Below are 25,311 nucleotides of genomic sequence, written 5' to 3'. Positions count from 1 at the left end.
TGGAGATCTAGAAGCAAACAAGATTTCCTCAATGTTTGGGTAGAGCTATCAAGGCCTGCAACCTGATACCACAGAAGTAAGCATTCAGCACAACTCCCTTCTTGTTGTGGAAAAGCCTCTACAGAATATACAAGCCCACCAGCCCATGCTCACAGCTCCAAGCATGTACCCCCTCCAATTGCTACACAGCCAGTGAGGGATGAGGGAAAGGAACAGAAACGGAGAATGAAGAAGGGACAGAAGAACAAACATAGGCAAACAGCCGAGATGCTGGAGGTCTTCCTGTGCTCTGCCCTGCACTTTACCCTCAGCACAGCTCCATTTTCCCATGATTTCATTCCTTGGCCCTCCAGTGGAGATCTATAATTGCAGCACTGCCAACTGCCTGCAGAAGCCTAGGGTCATGCCATGGGAATCCCTGTGTGGCCATAAAGAAAAGAGTGTAACTGAATGGGAGCTGCAAGAAATAAAGCTTACCTAACACTTCAGTTCCACATAAACCCATAGTCATGCTAAGAGCAGTGTGTGGCCCCAAAGTCAGCATCCTGGGATGTTTTTCTGCTTGACTAAGAGGTCTGCAAATCAATATTCATTTTTAAGAGTGCCATGCTGTTTGTACACAGAGTTTACCCTGTGGGTCCAGATGTTAGTGCTTTATTAAGCATAAAAATTATAGGAGATTTACAATAAAAAATACTGTGACTGCTGCCAATTTTTCTTTGGCAAGCTTCCAGTAGGAAATATTCCTGTGTCAGCTGTAGCTCTCTCCTTTGGTATCACACAGACTCAGACAATGCATTTGTTGGATTCATTTAAGTGTCTCCAAGAGCGTTTCATTGTTTTAAAGCATCAAAGAATTTTGCAGTTATAAATCATAACAAATAATCAGTAATCCCAAACAATGAAACCACATGAGAGAAATGAGGTGCAGATGTTGCCAGTCATCGAAGGAGATTGTAAAAGGGAAAGGAAACAGTTGTGTACATTATAGTGCTTGTTATGTGAGTGATCCATTTGAAGAAAGAGTGCTAACAACATCTCTCATTTTAAGGTGAAGAGTTTTCCAAGACACTGAATCACCACACTTAAAGATATACAACAACAAAAAAAAACCTCTCTATAACAGCAGCAAGCCTAACGTACTGTGACATCTGGAGAGCCATGGAAAGAGCAATCAATTCCCTAAAATACATGGCATCACTCCAGTGCTTTACCAGCATCCGTAAAGTATGAGCAATTGAAAAAGCAAACACTAACTGCTGCATGGTATGAATTTCAGACAAAGTAAGAAGTTCAATATAATTCTATTTTGAAGAAGCACGAGACGAGTAGCATCTGATTTAGGCCTGTGGGGTACTCAAGCTGTTTAGAAGACTAAATCCTATTTTGAAAACTCATACAGTACTTCCTGGTGTACTTCTCACAGCAAATGTTATGTTCAACCTTTGGCTATGGGAAAGAAAAGCAAAGGGCTGAACTCCGGAAAAATAAGCACTAGTGTAGCTGGTGCCTTTAAAAACAACCACAAAGTGTGTATATTTATTCTCCAGAGTATCTGGAGCCCAAATATTGTTATTCACTGTTCACACTGAGAATTATCACTTAGACGCACATGAGTTTGCAGACAACAACCACAGCACATGTTCTCCAACTCTTCCCACAACAGTTCTGAAAACCTGGAAGCGTTCATCAGATCAGAATGTAGTTCAGCCACAAACACTGATGCTAAAGTATATTTGTCAGAAGCCGTAGGGAGCTTACAAACAAAAGGCCCTCTGAGGGACAGCATTACAGAGCATACCACTGCTGTGGCATTCGTTTCTCTGATGATACAGATGCTGTGCATGAGGGCAGGCAGACTGCTGGGGCACCCATTCGTGACCCTTTCAGTCCGAGTACTATGCAAGATGCAACACAGAGGGGACTAGCTTTGCTCTCAGTCTCCTGACCTCACACATTGCCAAATCTGTGTCCCATTAACTTCACTGGGACTGACATTTTCTGTGGGAACTAAAGCTGAATAACAATCCTATTCTTCATGCGTTTTGAGCCTCTGAAGCTGCCCTTCCCCTTAGATTAGGTACCAAAATGTGTTCTCTATTTTCTGGCCTTCAGTATTCTTTACTGAGAATATTAACTCCGTAAATGCATTCTCTAATTCAGAAGTGGCTGAATATTTTTTTGTGTGGTGCTTTTTCTGTTGTCTTGTTTTTCCCTAGATATAGGGACAAATGAAAAGTAAAAGACATAGGAAGGGCCATCCCAGATCTTGAAAATCATACACGAAGCAGTAGCAACACAAACAGGAGTACAGAGAACTAACAAGCTTTTCAGGAATACCTAAGACTTTTACTGTAGTAAAAACAGAATGAGATAATAGTTACAATAGCTATGGAGTTATTCTAACAGTAACTGCACAGCCAGAACCATGATTTAATTCTTTACTATGACAAAAGAGAAATACAGATAGAAGTCAACTGAATTAGCACTACAGACCTGGACAGAGTTCTCAAAGAAGCCTTCTACCAGAGCTGGTAGAACATCAATACCAGCTATATGGAGATGTTAGCTAAAATAATTAAGGCAGGAGATAATGCTACAACAGTCTCAAATAACCTATTCACCTTACAATAGCAAGGTCCCAAAAGTTGTTTTTTAGGCTTCTTTCAAGCTACCTTTGTAATAGCTGTACAATTAATTACTACCAGAGATATTATAATGAAAACTTCACATACCTTTGAAGGCATTTACACAGTCACCATCATGTGCTTTTAAGAGTTTTCTTCACAACAGCACTTACAAATAATCAGCAATACCTTAGCTTGCTGGCACATACAAACAAGAGTACGGAAAGCAAACTACTAAGGTGCTACTTCTATTCATCTATCACACTCCAGAGTACCACTACAGAGTTCAGTAGTAAGCTCTTGAAAGGAATAACAGTCATTTTACCCCACACTTGATTAATATCCTAGCAAACTGGGATTTTTACATTGCAATATCAGGAATTTTAGAATAACAAAACACATACATGTTTCCATGGAACACTAAGGACTAGCTACTTCCTAGAAAACAGAGCCACATCTGTAGCAATTGGACAGATCAGTGCAATAGAAAAGGTGTTTCACCAGAAGTGTAATGACAGAAGGATCAGCATGATAGAAAGCTGCTATAAAGGAAGAGGACCACTTACCTGTATCAGAAGATACCAGATTTGCAAGGGAAAGCATCACCAAGAAGGGGTCTCCAGAAAAAGATCCTTCCCCAGTGGCAGTCAGCCCTCCAATGAGGTCTAAGAGAGGTGCAGCCAGGCTCCACTCCTTCCAGTCATACAGAGGAGTTGCCTTCACCTGTGCTCCCAGGGCTGACCGGGTCCTTTCAAGAATGAGTTGGACTCCATAGAAATGCCATTATTTTTTAGCTATTCCTCTTTGGTTCATCTTTCTTTGCCTTCTAATGCAGTTCTTGCTCTGATCACATCTTAGCCCCAGCCTCTACTAGCTGCTTGGTTGGTTAGTGCTGTTATTTATTTTTGCCCAGTCGGTTTATCCTGCAGGAATCGTGCTTCCTGAGCCCTGTAAGTGATGTCATTTCCATGGAGGTGATTGAACTATCTTGCTAAGTGGCAGAACACTCATTTTTAAAATGGAAGATGATTTTATCACTGTCAGTTTTCTCAATCTGCCACACCACAGTGGAAATGCATATGTTCATTGACATAGTCATACACACACACTCTAATTTACATGATTGGGTATGATTTGTGCTGCATTTTAATGGGCTTGTTCTTGATTTAAAATGTATCTGGGATGGCAGCTTAGGACATTGCTCACAGCACACAGCAGAGGAGGCCCTGCATGCACACCTAAGCTCCGCTGTGCCTGAAGCATCACTGAATTGCTGTCCTCTGCGGACCATTTTAAGTAGTAGAATCCTAAAATATTTTCAATAGAAGGATTGATGCAGGGCTCTGAATGAGCAAGGCAGCACTTACAGATGGTTTATGTAGCTGTTTCATTCCTCTGGGTTTGAGGGCTGCTTAACATCTGCCTCTCAGGCTGGATGCACGCACCTGGCCTTGCTGTCTCACCTCACACTGCTGGAGAACACCCCTGGCATCATCTGCCAGTCCCAGCTTGGTCCCAGGAGCACAGCAGGCTGCTGCACCCTTGCTCTGACAAAGCACACTTACTGCAAAGGCAGTACGTAAGTATATAAAAGGGTGGTGCCAAGGGGAAGGGGCTGGGTGCTTGGGGTCCAGTGGTGCTCAGCAACAGGGCAAGGGGCACAAATGGGAACGCAGGGAGTTCTGTTTGAATGTGAGAAATGCTGTGCTTTTAGGGTTACAGAGCACCAGAACAGGCAGCCCAGAGAGGTGGTGGGGTCTGCTTCTCTGAAGATACTCCAAGCCCACTCGGGTAGTTCCCTATGTATCGGTGCTGTAGGGAACCTGCTTTGGGGTGGGGTGTGCTCATGGCTGTGTGATTCTGTGCTCCAGGAGCCAAGTGGGAACTGGGTAGAACCAAAAAGGCAAAAGCTTTGCAGGGAATGCTGAAGAGGTGTTGGATGATGCAAGTGCTTGACTGTGAGCGTGGTTGGGCTCATCTGTATGGGTGCTGCTCTTTTCCAGAAGAAATGTGCCTACCTGCAAGCTTCAGTGAGCTGAAGTGATGTGAGGCAGCCAGCAACCTGTCTGTGTGCTCTCTGGATAAGCTGCAGCTCGAGTATGGCTGTTTCTCACAGCTGAAATAACAAATACTTATTCCTGGAAGGGCCAATTGATAGATCTGTTACTGTTACAATATCGTTATTATATTGGTGTGTATTATGATGATGTTCTCATGGATTGTTACAGCACTGTGCAGTGCAAACCGAACAAAACAGTTCAGCTTGTGCACTCAAGCAGCTCAGTTTCTTCTGAAGGCCCAAAGCTGCTGGCTGGCGTGGCTCTTTGCTTCGGTTGCAGAGACAGGTCTGACGTGCTTCAGCTGCACTGCGTTCCGTTACTTGGGTGTGTGACTTTGAACGACAGCTGTGCTGACAGAGGCCTCGCCTATATGGCGGTATTTCAGGTAAGGAACTTCATTTGCAAAGCCATCCCCTTTCTCCTGTCAATACAGGTGTCCTGGTATGGCAACCACCGGCACAGCAACGGAGGACGCCGAGGGGACTCATGGCTTCCCTGGCTCCTGCAGCAGCGCGGCTCGCAGCGGCGGTGCCACGCGCCGGGGCGGTGCGGGCGGGAAGCGCGGAGCCGCGGGCGGGAGGCGCCTCACAGCCCCTGAGGGGAGCGGCGGCGGCGCGCGGTTCGGCCGCCTCTCCGGGCCCGGTTCGGTCCTCGCCACTCGTTTTTTTTTTTTTTTTTTGTTTGTTTGTTTTGGTTTTTTTTTTTCCTTCCCCTTCGGGCGGCAGAACGTGCGGAGATCTGCCGGCCCTTCTCGTTCTCCTTCGGGAGCCGCCGTTCGCCCCCCGTAACCGCGGACGCGGACGGGCGCGCGCGAGAGGCGCCGCCGCATCTCCTCAGCGAGGGCCGCGCTCAGCCTGCTGCCTCACGCCCAGGTACGGGCTGGGCCCCGCGCGCCGGGCGGGGGGGACAGCCGCGTTCGCTGTGGCCGGGAGGGCGAGCCGCCCAGGCTGCCCGCGCCGCGAGCCGGGCGGAGGGCGGCGGAGCGGTCCCGGAGTGATGACGCGCTTCCTGTCCTCCCGGCGGGGGTCTGCGCTGGAGTCCGCAGCGGCGGCGGCTGCGGAGCCGGCGGGAGCGGGGGGAAAGAGGGGAGGAAGGAAGGCAGGGAGGAAGGAGACGAGCGGCGGCGGGGCGAGGCGAGGCGATGCTGCAGTAACGCCCTTGTCGGTAGGAGCCCTGTCGGACCCCCATCCTGACCGCTGCGCGGAGCGTCGGTCCGCGCTGCGCCGCGGAGAGGGGAGGGCTCCGCGCCGGGCTGCGCGGCGGAGCGCGGGGCCGCCCCGAGCATGCGGCAGCTCGGCCGCTCCTGGCTCCGCGTCTCGGCGCTGCGGTGCACGCCGCCCGCCCAACAAGTTGGAGCGCTGCGGCCGCCGGGAGAGCCGAGCCCCGGGAGGGACCGAGCGGCTCCGTCTCGCCTCCCCCTCGCCGGGAGCGGGACCGGGCGCGAGGGAAACCCCGGCTCCTTCGGGATCCTCCCCGGAGCGGGAGCCGCAGCCCCTCATACTGAGCGGCGGGTGGGCGCGCGGAGCCTCCACGCGCCGCGGTGGAGGAAAATCCTCGCAGCGCGGCGCGAAGCGGCGACCTCCCAAGGACGCCCGTACCTCGCGTGTGCACGCCTGTGTCCGTCGCGGTACACCACGCGCGTGTGCACGTGCCCCTTCCCGCAGGCCGGGGCGCGGAGGCGGGGCGGGGGCCGCTCCCGCGGAGCCTCCCGTGGGCAGGGAAGCAGGGGGCGCGCTCGGCTCGGCTCGGGGTGCTGCCCGCCAGCGCTCTGCTCCTGCCCCGCCGGCCCGGGCCGTGGGCTGCCCACCTCGTGGCTGCGGTCCTGCGTGCCCAGGGCGTCGCTGCCCCATTGCTGCCCTGCACGCGCCTCCGTAGCGCTTCTGTTCACTTGGTTTGCTCCGCGTGGTTTGTAGCGTGTTAAAACCCTGCCGCTGCACGGTGTCTATCTGAGAAGATAATGGGAACGTTCATTCAAAAACTCCAACTTGTTTAAAAGCTTATGTTACAGACCTGTGTCTTGGAGCCAACTCTGAGCCTGTTAAGTTTCAAGCCAGCTCGAAGTTTGAAAGCACGGCTCAGTAATTCAGGGCATCAGGAGGTCTGTGTGGTTGAGGCAGCCCATTAGCTATGGAAAATGTCCGTGTGATTAAATGCAAACACACAACAGGTCTATCAGATTGCTCTTGCTTAAATAAAACAACATTTATTTTCAGTTGTACGGCCATATGTATGTTCTAAGTACAAGTGAAAGCTTCAGTGTTAGGCAGGAATACCTTACAAATGGCAGGATGTGGAAAGCTTTCGCGTTTAGGTAATGGTCAGAGGCTCTGCAATCAGTGCAGCTGTTAGCTTGGTTAGCAGTGAATAAAGCTGTCCGAACCACTTCCCCTCTAACCTTCAAAGTATGAAATTTTTGGGGCAATGCCTTGAGATTGTAGGTTACCACAGAGCTAGGAAAAGGCTTTTTTCCTCTGGGAAGTACATTTCACGTGAACTTCACGATGGCTCCTTTAGCTGCTGACTGCTGAAGAGCTGAATTTTTCTTCCAGCTTATCTGTTGGTGGCAAAATCACTGAGCCAAACTAAGATAAGAGCACTCTGGTTGTCATTTGGAGTCTCTGGGTTACTGTGACAAACTTGGTCAGTATTTGAGTTCTGAACCTTTGTGTTAAACTTCATAAAGAATATGGCAATTTTTAATGGGTTACCCATACATTTTATCACCCAAATAGTGGCACTTTCCCTGAAATACTTCTACATAATTGTCCTGTGTGTTCGGAGTGTAACATCTGTTGCATGATATCATGCAATGGAATGTGGTATGGCTTAATTTAAGTTGATTTGAAATGTTACCATTGGACTATAGTAGTGCCTCAGAGGGTGAGAGGTTTTTTGGAGTGTGTGATGGATACATAGTTGGTTAGGAGTGGAAGATACCAGGAAAGATGAATTTGCATTTGGACTGCAAAGAATTAAGTACTTTAACTCTGAGTTTGGTTTGTTATGCATTTTACTTAGACTTCTTTCATCGTATGCCAGTGCATTTAATCACCAAATTCTGCTTAGATTAGAAAAGGCATTTGTAGTTAAAAATATAACTGAATAGTCTAATACAGCACTGCAGTCTATTTGATTCTTTTTTTATTTTTATCTTTATTCTTGGAGAGAGAGAGATGTGGGCTTGAGAGATATATCTGGCTGTGGCATCCCTAGATCTGCATGGTCTTCCTGATGGCTTAGAGTTTGCTGTGAAAAAGAAAAGCTTTCTCTCGTTTGATATGGCTTCTGCAAAAAAGTTGACTCAGCATGGCAAGGATGATCTGAAGCATTAATGTTTGTACTGTGTTAATCTGTGTGCTTACCTATCCAATATATATCTATAAAATCTGTGCAAATGCAAGATCTGGGCAGCTTCCAGAAATGCTAGTTCTTAATTAGTCATCACAGCTCAACAGTAGTACAGGCAGCCACCTCCATCCCTTGCTGTGGCATTTCAGTGTCAGATAGCTGCTGTGATAGCAGTGTTGTATGCTTGTGATAAAGTGCGGGCAGCGCCATTTGCTGAAGCATAGCATGGAAGCATAGAATATCCTGAGTTGGAGAGGACACACACTGACGCATCATTCCAATCCGTTATGTTAGCATTAAGCTACCAAAGCCACTGCTGGGAGCGGCTCTCAGCTCCTTGTCTCTCTAAGCCTTGGAGTTTTGAAGAAATTGCCAGCTATGTAGATGTCCTGATGTGTTTAAATGAAGGCCATTTCTTGTGAAGAATTTCTTATCCAGATGCTGCATTTGCACTGGAATATAATTAGCAAAGGGAGAGATGTGTGAGAGCTCTGTATTCAGCTTTCAAAAGTTCTTTTTTTTTTTTTTCTCCTCTGCTCATGAATCCTGTCAAGATTTGGCAAGTCTGTTTATACGTGTTTCTGCAGACAATAGAGTGCTGATGCAAATTGAGAACAGCAAACAGAACAGTTGTGTGTTGTTGGAAGTGGAGGGAGGCGGTCCCAGTGTGCTGAGTTTTGCATATTAGATTTTATTTCTGGGTTACAGTATGTCAGTTGGAACAAATGTTACTGCTGTATGGCTGGACGTGGTTTCTGATAGCCCTGTCTGTTTGTACTTGAAGGGGAATGCAGGGTTTTGCTTCTGGAATTTTCTTTTTGACCACACACTGTGATAAGAATGTGAAGTAAATTGAGGAACTTTAAGTGGCAGGGAAATGTAAATGAGAGAGAAGAGCTTTTCTTTTGGACTAACCCAGCTCCTGAGTACAGAGCTGTGCGAAGCATAATAGCCTCGGCCATTGCAACTCTATGCATGAGGCTGTTATGAGTATGAACATCGCGTTGCTTTTAAGCTTTTTTTTTATTGCTGTCATTTAATAATGTATAATAACTCCTTTCTTAGGGAAAAAAGTAAGAACTGGGGAAAGGGGGAAAAAAAAAAAGGGAAAAATCTAGGTATGCTGAAAGGAGCCCAAGCCACTGACAGCCAAAGCCCTGCAAGGCCCGGGCCAGTCCACATGGTGCTGCAGTCCTGGGTCTGATCAAGGGTTAGAGAATTGTGTCCTTCCATCTCTGAGTGTAATAAGCAGATGCCTTTTGAGTGAGGCTTGGGAATGAGGTGGTGGCGATGAGCCTGTGGTTACGTTTGGTGCCAAGCTTGTAACTGTGAACACTGAACGTTCTAGATTGCTGTCCCTGTTAATGCTGCTGAAAACCCATGTCATGGCTGTGTCAGAGCCATTTCCCCGGGTGTGCTGTGTGCACACATGCTTATCTTGGAATTGAGTTTGAATTAGCTTGCATACTTGAAGCAATTGTGATAACATTTTGATGTTTTCCACTTCCAGCTGCAAGCTGGGATTCCATCCCCAGAGATCCACCCCCTCAATTCTCAAAACTCCAGTGCTTCTTTTTTTGTTTGTTTTTAGCCAGAAAACACGCTGGCTGCCTTTACAGGGTGAGGGTGATCATACAATAATATGGTATCTTAAAATATCTGTACAGTACTATGATGTTGGCTTCTTAATTGGAGTCCCTTTTCTTGGCAGCAACCAGTTGAATTCCTGCCAGGGTGGGTCAGCCTGGCACTTGGAACTGCCTCGCTGGCATTCTCAGTAGGTAGCTCAGCTTTCTGTGTTTGGGCAGCAGGAAGCAATGTGAGTTGCAGGGAATGGTAAATGGACCATGTGTCTTTCCATTTGGCAGCTTTTGCAAGATTGAGATTTTACTTCTATAGAAAAGTGACGCTTAACACAGGAAGAAGCCGGGAGGGTCACACTCTTCTAAATCACAGCAAATAACACTTAAACTGATAAAGAATCAATGGTATTACATGGACCATTTAGTTTTTCAAGGTGAATAACAATTTACATTTTTTAACAGCTGAGGGAGAGGCGTTTGTTACTGTAGAGTATTCCTGCTGAGTGATGTGGGAGCCTATTACACAACAGGGTTGTCTTCAGTGTAGGAGGGCCTTCAGTGCTGCGCAGTGCTTCCCTCAGTGTATGTATGTATGTCGACAGATTTCTTACCTTTTCTGGGAGCTGGTATGTGTAAGATGGTGAATTTCCCTTTGTTTCAGGTGGAGTCTACCTGTTGGCAGAGGTAGGGGAGCTGTGTTGTTTTTTCCTGGAGGGTTTGAATGTAGATGGAATATGTAAGCACGGAACAATTTGGAAAACTTACTGGTGGTAAAAAATCAGGTTCAAATGTGTACCAGTACCTTAAGGGTACTGGTGGCAGGTACCTCTGACTGTCCAATTAAAATAAGCCAAATTCTGCCTAAGGGGAAACAGCGAGATGGTAATTGCCAGAGGGAAAGAGGAGAATGGAAGCTTCAAAGGCAGGTAATGAATTTCTGGCAGATAGTCCCAGATGAGAAAAAGACTGATAGTAATCTAATGGGAAGAGCAGAAGCAGGAATGTGATCATGGTATGGAACTGAAAGAACTTAGACAAGGTAAAAACACTGAAGTAATAGGAAATGATCTAAATTCATGAGCAGTGTTGTCAATGAACGTGTAAATAAATGAGATCAGGAATCAGAACTTGGGTGCTGCAGTTCCCTGTAGCCTGCAAGTTCTGTAGTTCCTTGTAATTTTCCTATTTTTGACTACCAAGTTATCTTGTATTAATTAAGTTCACAGTATAAAGACACATCTGCCACTAGCAAGAGGTATCTGAGCTATCTGAGGAAGGGATCAAGTAGTCACCATTGCTGCATAACAGGAATGCAGGGGCAGGCAGAAGGAACCAGTGACAAGCCTCCTAAGTTAGGATATCTCTGAAGGCAGTGTTACAGGGAGGGAGAGAGAAATGCCCAGCCTCATTCTAAAAAGGCAGGGACTGTGGAAAATGACATCGTTTTGTTGCGAGGTTGATAGTACACCTGGGAAATGTTATGTGCATTTGCTGAGGATGCAGAGACCCTAAAGGAGAACCCGAGGTCTTCTACGTACCCACCCTCTGGGAAATTATAGATTTTACAAAGTAATAAGTCAAGTTCCGTTGTTGTGTTTGCAGTTGGAGGTAATGTCTAAGTCAGTCTGACTGGAGGTGAATTACGTGTTCGGCTGCGGTGAGATTCTAACCAGACCTAAAAGCAGCTGAAGGGGACCAGAGAAGCATAACTGAAGAGAAGACTGAAACCTGTGAAGAAAGTGGTTAACTAAATTTTGCATGTGATATTGGACAGGCCAGACTACAAATAAAGTACTGCAAACCCAGGTATTAGGAGGAGAGGAGAACTGCAAAGTCAAATAGGTCTTATCTGAGGCCATTGTATGTAGAGGATATGGTCATGTATGGGATCAGTTCAGATGGATTAACACGTGCTGTATTGGTGAGTGCTGTTTTGTCTTTAGAGAGACATGTTTACCATTCGTGGTTGTCTGTTATCTTGTCTTCCTTGGCTCTATGAGGCATTTACTTCTATCACTGCTGACAGTATGGTAATGACATGCCATAGCCCATCGGTGTGGATCTAGTTGTTTCTGGGTTTCACTGTCTTGCAGTTAGGTAAGATCTAAGATCTCTTGCTTGTTCTTAATTTCTTCACTTTAGTCTGTGATTTTGGGTGCTGCCTCCTTGCTCTGCATGCACTACACCCGAGCAACGAAGCCCTGTTTTTATTTTTGTCTTGTTCTGTGAACTAGATCGGTGTAAGTGTTATGTAACCAGTTTCCTCACCTGGGAACTGGAAAGCTACCGGTGAGGCCATGAGTGGTGGTGGTATTTGTATTCAACTGCCGATGATCAAAGCGGGGCAGGGTGGGGGATTTGGAGTCTGTTTGCTCAGGTGTTGGATGGATGTGTTCAGGATTCAGTCTCTATGCATAACTGTATGTTAGATCTGCCTTAGAATCTGTGCATGAAATGCATAACAGCGCTTCTTAGGGCCAGAGTGGAACTGAGTTGGGCAAGATCACAGCTACAGAGGGCCCTAAACCACTGCTGCATTTCCCTGGTTAGAATTCCTCGTCTTTGCTGACCTCACATTCCTGTATTTAAAAGGTAGTGTTTGGTAATGTGACCTCTGTGTGTTGTGACAACATTCTAAGTTTAATGAGCGCCCCTTTGTGAAGTGTGGCCTCGGGTCATGCCAGGTAGACTTGTAGAAATAAGCATTCTTAAGTGATTGTAGTCTCACTTTTTAGTGTTTTCTTTTGTTTGGGACTTCTTAGAAGCCCCAGCAATTCTTATTCAGTTTGTTTAGCAGCCACTACAGCGCCGTTTTCATCCTGAAGCTACAGAGCTTCCCTTAAAGATAAATTTCAAGTACCTGCTAAACATCTGCTATCAGGCTCCAATACTGTCTTGGTACCCACCCAAAAAGTGCATCTCCGTGTACAGCTCGGCTTTCTATAGCTGTCATGTGGGTTGTCAGGAATGAAATACAACTTCAGCCCCTGAAGAGGATGCAGAAACAAGGTGGGATTGTAGATAACAGACCTTTAGTAAAAAGGGAAGGCTAAACAGGTGGTTTCTTTTTCAGCTGTTTATGAGGAACTTGTTAAAACCAAAGGAAAAATGTAGAATGAGCACAGAAATTACATGGATAAAAGGAAAAATGAGAAGGGCTTTTTACCTGTAGTTATAGCTTTGTGAAGACTGAAGATTTACAGTAGAGTGATACAGACTAATCTCTTCTTGACTGAACTCTGGATTAAAATTTCTTGCTCAAGGTGTACCTTATTATTTAAAATAAGATAGTGTCACTACTTGTGGTCTTTGTACTTGCATGGCAAGGTACAGTAAGCACCCATCCCTGTGTAGGAACAGACCTCGGGAAGCTCTGACTATATGGTACCAACATTTATTTCTATGTGGTTTACAGTTAGGTGGTTGGGTTTTTTTCTTTTCCTTTTAGAGTTAAATTCCTTTGTAGGAAGTGTCTCCGATTTAGCTTATCTTGCTTTTATTTGTGACATTTATCTTCAGGTTTGTTCTATGAGACCTAACTCCTTCTTGGGCAGGAATGAATAGCAGGAAGCAGCAATGGGCGCTGCTTTGCATGGCAGATGAATGGAGGCGCTGGGGGCAAGCTGTGGAAATGAGGCTTTATCTTCTGTGCCTCTGGCAATGAGTGTGCTTGGGGGGAATTTGCTGTTTGAAATTGTAGAGATTGATATTTAAGGGATTTCCAAGTGGCTTAGAATTGTAAAAGCTCTAGCTTTAGTAGGAGGGTCTGCTTGGAAAGTGACTTGACGTAGACGCACATGCGTGCACACAGAGCAGCTGCTGAAGTTTGCGTTAAGATACAGAACATTGCAAAGTAACTTTATAAAAAGTTGATAACGGTTGGATAGTAAGGCTGTGGTATTGATTGGAATGCTCCAACGTGGTTATTACAAGTCAGTGGCAAGAGGGCTATTATTTGTGCATAAGCTGCTGAAGTGTTCACAAGTGAATTGTGTTCTGGTACTGTTTTTTTGCAGTAAACCCTTATACAGAATTATCACATCCTGCATCAGTGAATTACTGGGATCAGTTGTTTCTGCATTCTCATTCTCTCTCTGAGAAAGGTAGGGATGGTGGTCTAAGGCCAAGTTGTCCTGCCACGTGACACTTCATTCTCTTCTTATAGCCTGTAGCCAATCTGTGGGCTCTGGGACTTTTTTGGGGATCAGGGTTGGGGTAGCTATATGGACAGGACAATAGGGGTCCTTCAGCACATTTAAAGTTGAGACTCTAGAGGAAACAGTTTTTTTTTTCCTTGCATTGGATATGTAGTGTTGGCTGAGTGATGATGATTTTTCCCTTCTTAGCAGCATAGGTATGTGTTTCCTTCATCACAAGTGAAGGCAGAGACCTTGGTGGTTGAGGGATAAGTAATTGTGTGCCATAGCAAATTGAGTTCCTAAGCCCAAATATCAGGTTTGGATCTGAAATACTGGCTCTGAAGGCAGATATTGACCTGTACCTTGAGTTTGAAGCTTTCTTAAACTTGTATCTCCCTAACCCTTTTTATATTCATTGAACATAATGACTGAATTGCTGTGTTCTGATGACACGAGAGAAGCTTAGAGTGCAGATTTTGCCCATCAGTGTTAATTTAAAAATTCTTCTTAATATGCCTCTTCTCAGGAAACCTAATATATTCACATCATTGTATAAAAAAACAGCAGTTTCCAGATGTTCCCCATCAGGATTTACTGATGGTAGGTGTTACTTTAAGCTTATTCAACAAATATGAAGCCTAATCTTACTGTACTAGGGATCCTGTTTCCTTTACAGATGGCACTCACAATCCAGTGCTGTTGAGAGCATCACTGAATAGCAAGTAATAAAATCATAATTCAAATGTAGCAACATATTTTTATGAAATAACTGTTTAGCAAGCTAAACAGACAGTATAGGTGAACGTGACTATTGTATTAAACACTGGTGTTAACATATAAGTATGTGAAGCGTTTCCTATTATAGGCTTGGGTTTGAAATGTGTTGGCATAATAATCTGAAAACCATTTGTGCAAAGATTTATTTTACTGAAATGTTTTACGATGACAAATTTGGTTATTTTTGATAAGAAAAGTGCAGCTTTTGACCTTCATGAGGGAATTACCATTGCTAACAGAGAATATTAAAAATCAAACCTGATGATACTGAGCTAAGTTACACACCTAATGGCATTTTACCTTCACAGCCAGCAGTTCAGGAAAGGTTAGCAGTGTATTCGGGCCGCTTTACCTGGGGATATGTCTTTTATATGTATATATTACTAGGGATAAAACTGATCTCATCTTGCAGTGACATGTAACTACAAATTTCTTCCAGCTTCCTGAGCATTAATGTTGCTTTGACTCAATAACCTACAATGAGGTTTTTAGCTTCTGGCTTGCTCTCCACTTGCGCCTTGTTTAGGATTTTCTATGTTGCTAATTCAGTTTAAACTCAGTTAAGAACTGTTAAGTGTGTGCTTCTGAGTTTCTTGCTTCTGTTTAGTGGCAAAAAGGAGGAAAGTACAAGATTTTGCTGATTTTGACTTCTTCCTGGAGTACAAGGAGCCCATTTTTGGTGCACTGTGATTATCTGATATATACTTAAGATAAAAGTTGATTGATTGTCAGTTATTCTTTGTTACTACTTATCCCAATATTCAAAAATATATCTCATGCTGAAGTACAGCTTGTGAAAACAAAAATGCACAATGAGCACAACTGAAGTTAGAATCCTGCTTTGGAAAGAGCTAATCCTACTGCAGTAAAACTTCTGGTGATTGCGTCTCTATAGCTAGGTGACAGTTTCAGGCCTTCAGATGAATGCTGTTGGGGAAACCCACAAAAATTCAGTGTCCAGTTAGCAAGCTTGGAGCACCCGAGCTCCATGAAAAGCAGTCTTTCCCTTGTGAGTTGACTGCTCGCAGCCTGGGTACCTGCTCTTTTTTGGTTCTCCCTTAGCTGTGCTTTCTAGAGAGCATGTGTTTCAATTGCGTGGTGCTGATACTGAAAACAGTCCTTGTGGTTTTGGTTGAATATGGTTTGCAATAAATAACTCCTACCAGATGCTGGTGAGAAATGCTTATTACTAAGCAGCACAGATTGAATAATTGTCACTAATGCAATTTCCTTCTCAGTTCATTATGTTCTGTGTAAGGGTAGGGATTTTATTCATGGATTGACAGGTATTGGACCATGTGGAAAAGTTGCTATAAATTCTTACCATGTTTAGGGGTGAGTCTTGTTTGCTGTCTGGTGAAGAGTCCCACCTTGGCAGAAATAAAGCTGTATTTAATCTCGCGCTCCATTTCTAGGTTGGGCTGGAGACTCCCTTTGAAAGAATGTTTCCAACTGCTGAAGGCTGCTTTCCAAAGGACACTTGAAGTCTAACAGCAGTTTCAAATAAGCCCAACCAATGAAGAATGTATTCTTTCTTAGTGCTGATAAGGAAACTAGTGTTAGTTTTACTTTTTTACTCCTTATTTCCATGCTAGATACTTCAGAGTTCATTGAATTTGACATTAAAATAAATAATGCACAGAACCCTAAGTAATGACTTGGTCACCAATGTCTTGTAGATAGTCAGTGCCATTTGTCTTACAAAGTTTATGAATAGCTTATGAAGTTTACCACTTTTTGCCTTTTGTTACTTTCTCCCTGTCCAGCAGAAGCTGCTTTGAGAACTGAGTGTTAAATTGGAAATGACCTTACTTGCCTTCAGTTATAAATAGAAGTGAGAAACAAGGGGATTGCCCTGAAACTCCCCCCACTCCATTCATGGCTTTCATGTTCCAACTCTGTCTTACAGTGTGCTGTGCCTTCCTGCCCTCAACAAGCTGTGCTCCAAAACCAGTATACATTGAGCTGTGAGCTGGTTAAGTTACTAGCATTCCCCTTACGCACCATCTTCTGATTGTGCTGCTTATATCTCTGGATTTTGCAGTGATTAAGTGTTAGTTGATTACGTAAAACACTTCTGATTGTTGTTTTTGAAAGCAGTGCCATTGGAACTTGAGTCCTAAGTCAGTGATTTCTGATGAACAGAATGAAAAGCACATGTCCTGTGTTGCAGTGTAAAATGTTTTGTACCAGATTAGGGGGGTAATGCAGCAAAATTAGTGGTAGGCCTGTATTTTGTGCGTGGTGTGATTTGGTTGTTGAAAGGAAAATGTGACTAAGCTTGGTTTCTGGCTGAACTGAAGAGATAATGAAACTAATCTGACTTAGGTATTTGTTCTATCTCATTTCCCAAATCAAGGTGGTAAAACTGAGAGAGAAATTAGAATTAGCCTGAAAAAGGTGAGCTGTGAGTAGACTCTTGTCAATCCTTCTCTGTCCTTTTACTCTTTTCAGAGAAGATGAAATCAGATTGGTCTGATTCAGCCTCTCCATGAGTGGCACAACTAGGTCATTGTGAGCACCGATTGTTTTTGCACAGCATCTCCTTCACTTGGGCCCCACCTCTCCACACCAATCTTTTTGGTCATTACATTGTAATTCTCTCTTAGACATTTGAGATATTGTAATTTAACAGCTTTGGAATTTTGTTACGTATGCCTTTTAAGTCAAAATGCTGGAGCTAAATCTGCTGCAACAACTAATGATAACTCAGTCCTTTGGATGTGTCCGCTGTTTCATCACTGGTTTCAGTGCTCATTCCTTGTCTGTACACACAGAACTATTCCTAGGTGATCATGGTGTTAGTGGTAGTAGCCAGAATAATTTTCTCCCCAAAGGTACATTGGCAGTAACTTCCTATTCTGCTACTTGTAGGGGACAGTTCTTGATCAAATTACTTCTTTATTTCAGTTTCAGGTGTTGAAACCTGCCTTCTGTCAGAGAGGTGAATCTATCTGTTTAGTAGGCTTAAAACTTAATTCTTTCTATGCTATCGTGTTAAATAGTGTATTGAACTCATTTTCCTGATATTTTTAGAGTACCACTGGTGGAATGCCATTTTTCATCATGGTTACACTGTATATTTTTTTCAGAACTGTGTAACCAGACTAGTTTTTGTGTTTTTCTTTTTGTCCTAAAGAGAAGTAATGGACAGGGATTATGGTGCCAAACGTGAGAACAGCTATTGTACCCACTGGTAAAGCTATAGAAGCAGCAGTGCAGCTTATTTTGAAATGTTTGGTGTCTGTGGTTGGAGCTGTTGGTGGGCTTGGTCCCAGTATCAGGCAGTGACAGACAAGCAGTCTTAGTAATTAGTCCAGGGCTTTGGATTAGGATGATTACACGTAGTACTTCTGGTTCCTCTGCCTTCTCCCCTTCCTTAGCTGAAAATGCCCATCTAGGGGAGCTTCCCTCCTACCCTGACACAGGTCACCGATAGAAGATGGAGGTGAGGTCCGGAGTCTGCTCATCTGATTTGTCATCAGATCTAAACACTTGGAATGTGAGGAAAGCATAGACGAATGAGGCTGCTTTACTGAGTTCTGTCCTGCGGTTGTGAACTTTTTTACGAATACAGCTATTGGTCACAAACTTTGAGATGGCTGAAATATTAAACATAGGGTTTTTGGGTTGAATAGCAGCCTTTGTTTTCAGAAAGGATTACAAGAAACTTGAATCACCCTCATAGCCTTCAGCACTAAGATTGATATCCAAAATTTTCTCTTAAGACCAGCGTCTCCTCTGTTAACTACAGCTCCTGTTTACATAGATGTTTCCTATTAAGCCATAAGTGTTACTTTCATTTGCCACTTCCCAACTGTTATTTGCTAAATGAAACTCATCTCTCTTCTCTTCGTACTTCTTAGCCAATTCTTTTCTCTCCCCCATAATATTTTATCTCTTCATCTTTCCAAGAAAGCATTCTACGTTTTAAAGTTATTGAAGAACCCCTGCACTCATATACCTTGTCTGTGGAAAATAAGAATAGGTCAAGAGTCATTATCTCCTCTTTGATTAAATGTATTTGAATATGACGCTTCTGTGAAAATTGAAACTATTGCTTCTCCAGACCATATATTTGGGAATTTCCCTTAAAAATGTCTAGCATATAGAGCTGGTGTTAATAACAGTGATCACTTCTTGTCACTTAGAGTACTGCAGTCATGTGCCTTCCATGCTTACAGAAAGCATGTGTCTCAGATTTGAAGTATCACCTTTTTCAGTTATGCTTGTTGCAGAACAACATTTCTTAGGGAAGTTTTAGTGGGAGTTTTGAAATGGTCAGAGGAAACAGGACTACAATCTTTAAATCTTAAGGTATAACCAGAATAAGATGGGGGGAAAAGGTACAATGCAACCTTTTAAGTATTCATGCTTTTCTGATTCTTTGCAGTGCAGTGGAAGTTGCTGATCTCAATGTGCATTTGAATATGTGAGCAATTATCTGACAGTCAAGTAGACTAAAAGCATCTGTTATTTGCTGTTTGTACATATGTTTGTGGTATATACAGTACTTTTTAAGGTGGAGAAGGGGTAATGCATTAAGTCTTCAGCTTTGACAAGTTAATAACAAATCTGTATTTTGTAAATGTGAAGCCACTAATAGTTGAAGACCTTTATGCTGTTGCATTCCAGTTTGCTTTCACAAATGCGTGGGGTGGGCCTTCTTTCTGTTCTTCAGACTTGGAAACAAAGCCCCTATTTATTGCAGCTAAATGAAGTAGGCTGCAATAGTTGTATCCGTGGCATTTATCGGGAGCTAAGGCTTAAATGAGAGCTGGGAGGAGGACAAAGCCTGCTATCATTCCAGAGCAGCACAGCGTTCCTGGTTTTGTTGCAAGCCAGGCTGTTTTATTGTGTCCATGAAGGTCTGTGGTGTGTAATTACCTGTGCTAAAACTGATACTGATGAAGACCTTTGGCACCAATAGAATCTGAGACTAGAAGATAGGTTCATGTGTTTGTAGGGAACCTGCATATAGAATGCTCCTTTAACTATGAGAGAACATCTTGATAAGATCTGAAAAATCCAATTTTCAGTCACACTTGAGCTACTTTAAAAAATTGAGTTATGTCAACATTGGGAACACTTGGTATCCAGTTCTTTAAGGATGGGATGGTGAATTTTTTGCTACTGTACACTTTATCTAGCTTCTTTAGCTACCAGCATAGAAGGAATATATTTTCTCTGGTTATATTTCTTCAGCTGAGAAATAGCATGCTGTCTGAGTTGTGGAGAATTGTTCTTGGTTACAAATGTAGAAAGTAGAGGCAGCTGTCATATCCAATTTATTAAGAAAACATTTTTTTCCTTCCCACGTCTTGAAGTTTTCTATAAGCATTGCAATAAATTATCTGAAATCTCTTATATAAATTATTCATGAATCCACTTTCATTACATTAAATTTCATAGTGTAGAAGGCTTGAGCTGAAATGGGTGAGATGAGTGAATTTTGGGAGGAAGTGAGAATGATGATTTGTTTTAAGGAAGAGAGAAACTTGTGCCATCTGCCTTTTGCACAAGTTGCCATGAATGCTCTTTGTAGCTAGGAGTATGAATGTAACACTGATTGTGATCTGAAGCTGTGACCGTGAAGTCTGTTAGGCAGATTTGTACAGACCTTTGACAGAAAAAGCTCATTGTAATGTGCAATACCAAGCATGTGAGTTCACCTTTTCCAGCATACTTGACAGCAGTGAAAGGAGTAACCTAACTTTGATCTTCTTTGTTGATCGTAGGCTTGAACGATGACTGTATCTGTTAGAGAACCACTTGGAGCTATTTCTTGCGTTCTCTGGAGCATGTTTGCTTGAGTGTTTACTCATTGAAGTCATAAAGGCTGGGTTAGCACTGTGGGACTTCTGAGTAACTTGGATATAGCTGGATAAAGTGAAGGATGGGACTGACGCAGTGCCAACTGAGAAGATCTGAATCCCCCGGGGAATCTATTCCTCTTCATAAAAGTGTTCTGCTTCTTAGGGTGTAGATAGCTGTGGAGATGAAGTGTACTTTAGACCCTTCAGCTGGGTTCAGGTTATGCAGCATCGCATTTCTAAAACTGGTATCATCCTGCTCTTCTGTGTGAGTTATTAATCTGATATGTCTCCTTCACTTCAGAAGGAAGTAGTTATTTGAGCAGAATTCAGTATACACTGTTGAGTTTCTTCTGTGATTGTTTTAAAATAAGTTGTCGTATGCAATTTAACACTTGCAGTGGTTGGTTTCCTGTTGATGTGTTTCCTGATAGTTATTTCTATCTCTCCTAAGACTTAGTTGAGAGGGGATAGGTTTAAAACAAAAAATCTAGTTGGGAGCTAATACGCTGTGGGGAGACTTGTTCTTTCTTAACCATCCCTATCTCTTCTCTAAGTTGTTTAGAAATAATTAACAGTTTTTTTTTTTTCCTGTGTATCAGTGTTTTTTTTTATGTATTGCTTTATTTAATTTCTATTACATATTTTTGTCTTCTCCTGGCTCTTCCCAATGAACATAGCAAAAGATAGAAGAGAAGAAGGTAAATATGTTTTCTGCTGAAGAAAAGCTTGCTGTTTCACAGGTTTTAAAGTTTTCTTATCCATTTTGTACATTTTGGCCAGTTTCACTAAGAGAAAAACAGCCATCTCTCAAACGTCATCCATTGCTGTGGGTAAACCATCTTTCACTGGCTTGCTGACCTAGGCTGAGTGGTATGGGCATTGTAACCGTGATGAATGTTCTTGTTATGAGGTACTAAACACAGGTTATATGAGAAGCAAAGCAAATGATTTTTCAGTAACTCTATATAAAGCCATCGAGACGGCAGACTTCAGAGGCTCTGAGTACTGTTCTGAGAATGTCTGTGCTTTTTACCTCCATCACATCTGGAGCTAAAGGGAGCAGATGAGAGGAGAAGATGGGAAGGAAGGACTTCAGGCATCCATTTTGAGTGCAGATACAATTGACTCAGCAGTCATCAGAGTTATACAGCGGTTTCCACATTAATGGTTTTAACGAAATTTTTAAATACCATTTGGTGATTTGTTAATTGAGACATTGATTGAGCTGTTATCTTGGCTGAGTTAACTTTATATGCATAAGGGAAAATGGCTATGAAGCAAGCTAAGAACCCTGTGTTTTAAAGGCTTTGAGTCATAGCCAAGTCAGCATGAGAAGAATGGTGCAAACGTGGAAACGTTGTTACGATGCACTGTAGAGAGAGATTATCTGCTCTAGAGAGAAGTGAGCAAGGTAACGTTGGATGGATTTCCAGAACTGCAGAAGGGTAGGAGGAGAAGCTGCAAGAGGGACAGAGTTAGCATTTACTGAGGGCGTTTGAAACCTACCAGTCTTGAATGTTAATTGAGCCTGTAGAAGCAATAGCAGGTCTTGTCTTGCATTGATTCTGCAGACCTTTCCCATGGGAGTGTGAAAGATTTGAGTTAGCTTTATTGCTGTTGGGAGTTCCTGGTTGCTTGAAGTTATGCTGTAGAGGAAGATTGTTGTTAATGCACCTGCTTCAGGGAACTTGACTTTGAAGACTTTATTCTTTGAATCTTGTGAAGTTTATTCCAAGTGTGCTCCTGAAGAGCAAGATGATGCTTCTGAAAGGAATTTCACTGCGTGGACTCTGGTCACTGGCAGAGAAACTGGCTAAGCATTTTTAAGAACTGTCTAGATGGACTATTCTGTACGCTGCTGATATTGTTAAGGTACCAATTACAGCTTAGCCTTCTGATTTAGGCCATTTTGGAAATGATAGTTTAAATATTGATTAAATGACGTGAAGTTCTGCACTTAGTTAATTGCAGTTGACATACTCAGTAGGATCACAGGATACTGCTTTTACAACTGGCATAGTGCATCAGAATTTGAGTGGCTGAAAACTTCATGCCATTGTTATTCCAGGTGGTTAGTTTTTTTTATCTGAGGTTAGAATCAGTTTGTTTGAGGTTTATTAGCTCAGCTGATGCTGATTCATAGGCAGGATGCTCTACTTGATTTGTCTCACCTGTATTGTAGTAGAGCCAGACAGTTGTGTAATAACTTAGATTGCTATAATTGCTATGCATCATACTGCAATGTGTCAGGGCATGCAAATACAGATGGACTTTTATTCTGTTGGAAATTATTTTAATCAAGTAGTGTCCTAATTAAGTTTTCTCAATTAAATGTCCAATAAGCATTACTTTCTTCATTTCAGAGAGCCAGTTCTGGGTAAGAGGTCCCAGAACTAATTATTCCTATTTTTTTTATACATAAGCATACATGCTTTTAGCAAAACCTTAGGTCAATAGAAGAAAAGAATTATGCAGTGTTGATTGTCACCAGTACCCTTTCTTTTAACAAAGGTAATCCACTAGAGGTTAACATGCTTTGTGGGCAGCTTCATTACTGTCAGTACCCAGTACACTTTGAAGTGCTTGTTAATAACCCTGCGTTCACTGGATAGCAGCTTGCCAAGTTGATCCTAAATGTCTGTGTCCACGTAAATGAGGGGTGTAATGGCTTGACTGTTTTTCCTGGTATGCACTGCCCAGCTCTGTTGTTATTCTTAGAGTCATGGTGGAAGAGTTGAAATGACAGCAGGAAATCTACCTAAAGCATCTCTCAAAGCTTTATGATTTCTTAAAAGTTTCCAGGTAGCCCCAAACCTTTCCCAGAGAATTTTTTATTATTATTATTTTTATTGTATTCTAACACTGCTGACTGGCCATGAGATTGCATGTGATTGTCCTAGAAAGTCTTGGATCCACGTACAGTCAAATCTGTTACACTGACAGAAGGGTATTGTCCAAGTCTGTACCATACTTATGTTCTGTATTACAAAGATCATTGCATCCTGTATGAAACTGCATGATCTTACGGAGTGCTAGACTTACTATTAAGATAGATATGTCTCAATCTCCAAAATGATGTCATTTAATATGGAAATAATTACTTGGTATATCACTTATTTGTAGCTTTTTAGCATTACTTTGCATTTGTTTCTGTAAGTAGATCTCTAAAGATCATGACAGAGCTCTGTTTTTTGCTTTGCAGACAGAAGTTATGTAGTGTATGGTAACGGTTGAGTCCTGGCCTGACCGGCTGATCGAGCACCCGGGGAAAGGACCCATTCAGCCCTGGGAGCACAGGTGAAAGCAATTCAGCTGTGTGACTGGAAGAGGTGGATCCTGGCTGCACCTCTCTTAGGCCTCATTGAAGGGCTAACTACCACTGGGGAAGGATCTCTTTCTGGAGATCCCTCCTTGGTGAAGCTTTACCCTGCAAACCCTGTATCTTTTGATACAGGTGAGCAATCTTCTTCCCTTCCTTTATAGCACTTTTCTATTATTGTGCTGGTCCTTCTGTCATCGCACCTTTGTAGCACCTTTTCCATTGTACTGATCTGTCCAATTGCTACAGGTAGCAAAACACACAAAGGGCTGGAAAACAATGGAAGGTGTAAAAGCCGGCATATGTTTTGCACTAAATGTGCAGTAAGAATTAGAGGTGGTGAGATTGACTCCTGAGTTACAGGAGGAGATATAGCTGGAGCATCTATTTTTTGTGAAGGATTGTTGGGAAAGGATGACTGCTGAAGAGGAAATCTACATCTTTTAGTTAACTGCTCCTGGTTAAGAGGAACTGTGTTGCTACCGGCTTCTTAGAAAGGAAGGTGGAAGGGGGGAGGATGCAGGCTCAGGAGGAGCTGCAAGTGAAGCAACCACCTACCTGCTGCAGTGCCTGTCTTCAGGTGTGTGGATGCTACGCTTGCTTTTTACCAGTAAAGCTCAACAATATACATGTAAATAGCTAAACTTTTCTGAAGGCATGAAGTATGCCTTCAGAAACACTTCAAAACTGGTCACAATGGTAACTTTAAGAGGGAAACACTGATATGCCACTTTTTAACTGTTTTGTTTTATTTTAGATCTGTGTTTACTGACTAGTGTAAATACAGAGTTTAGACCGAAGATAGGAGTGTGTTGCTGATGAATCTAGCTTTTCCTTTTGTATCAGCTGCTGCTGGATGGAAACATGATCTGAATTCTCCCTCTCCAAGCTGATTGTAGGGATGCAATCATAAAGCTGTTTCTTGTTCAGCTGGCTACCACTGGTTGTCCAGACAGTATGCTTGGACTAGCTAAAGTTCTCATAACGTGAAAGAGTAAAAGACATCAATTTTAGGATGTCTCAATAAGGCATTTGAAGAAGACAAATATTTTCAGTGTTTCAAACATCCATTGTTTAAAAATGGTGCCTTTTCAAAAGTACAAGCTATCTGATGTTCGTCTGTTCAGAAGACTCTGGTGAGAAGGTGCTTCATGTAAATATGCATCTCAGGAGTTTTCTCCTAGAATAGCTCATGGTGATAATTTTACTTGTAATGGATGTTTGCAGAGGAAGCAGGGGGAAGTGATGTCAGCAGAAAACATCTGTGATTGCATACTAAGCCCTCTGCTTCCTTCATTTAAATATGAATTAAATGTTGAAATACTCGTAAAGGAGTCAAGTTTTAATTTTTACCCATTCATTTTTAAGATGTCATCTTCAAAGTTATCCCCTTCTGTAATCATTATTTGTAACAGTGGAAACTTATGGGGGTCCTTTTCTATCTTTGTTTTTTTCACCATTCTTCTTCCCAAACTGTGCTGCAGAATGTGTTATCTTGCGGTTTAATAACATAGCCCTTTTTAAAAAAAAAAATCTTGGAATTCTTAGACTGTTACTGATAATGACAATTTAGTGATGACAATTTAATAGGTTTTTAGCTGTTATTGAAGAAAACATGACATCTAGGCTCTGAAAATTTCCA

At 42.8% G+C, this 25,311-nt stretch overlaps 1 protein-coding gene across 15 annotated transcripts in view; it reads left to right on the top strand.

Moving 5' to 3' along the window:
• The first annotated feature begins 4,964 nt into the window (after window positions 1-4,964).
• TLN2 (talin 2) overlaps window positions 4,965-25,311 on the top strand; it is a 141,851-nt gene continuing 121,504 nt past the window's right edge. For 5 of the 15 annotated variants that reach the window (XM_004943745.5, XM_040706796.2, XM_004943744.5 and 2 more), the window contains exon 1: window positions 5,709-5,851. The gene's annotated coding sequence lies outside the window, so the exon portion shown is untranslated. Of the gene's footprint in view, window positions 5,073-5,274; window positions 5,560-5,708; window positions 5,852-10,972; window positions 11,540-23,552; window positions 23,648-25,311 lie in introns of those variants that run through there. The other 10 variants (XM_003641877.6, XM_046899232.1, XM_015279012.4 and 7 more) reach the window with 5 other exon arrangements.

This window comes from Gallus gallus, chromosome 10 (genome assembly GCF_016699485.2).
Source record: "Gallus gallus isolate bGalGal1 chromosome 10, bGalGal1.mat.broiler.GRCg7b, whole genome shotgun sequence".
Classification (NCBI taxonomy): Eukaryota; Metazoa; Chordata; class Aves; order Galliformes; family Phasianidae; genus Gallus; species Gallus gallus.
The sequence above is the reverse complement of the archived record's forward strand: the minus strand, read 5'-3'. Positions and strand labels throughout refer to the sequence as shown.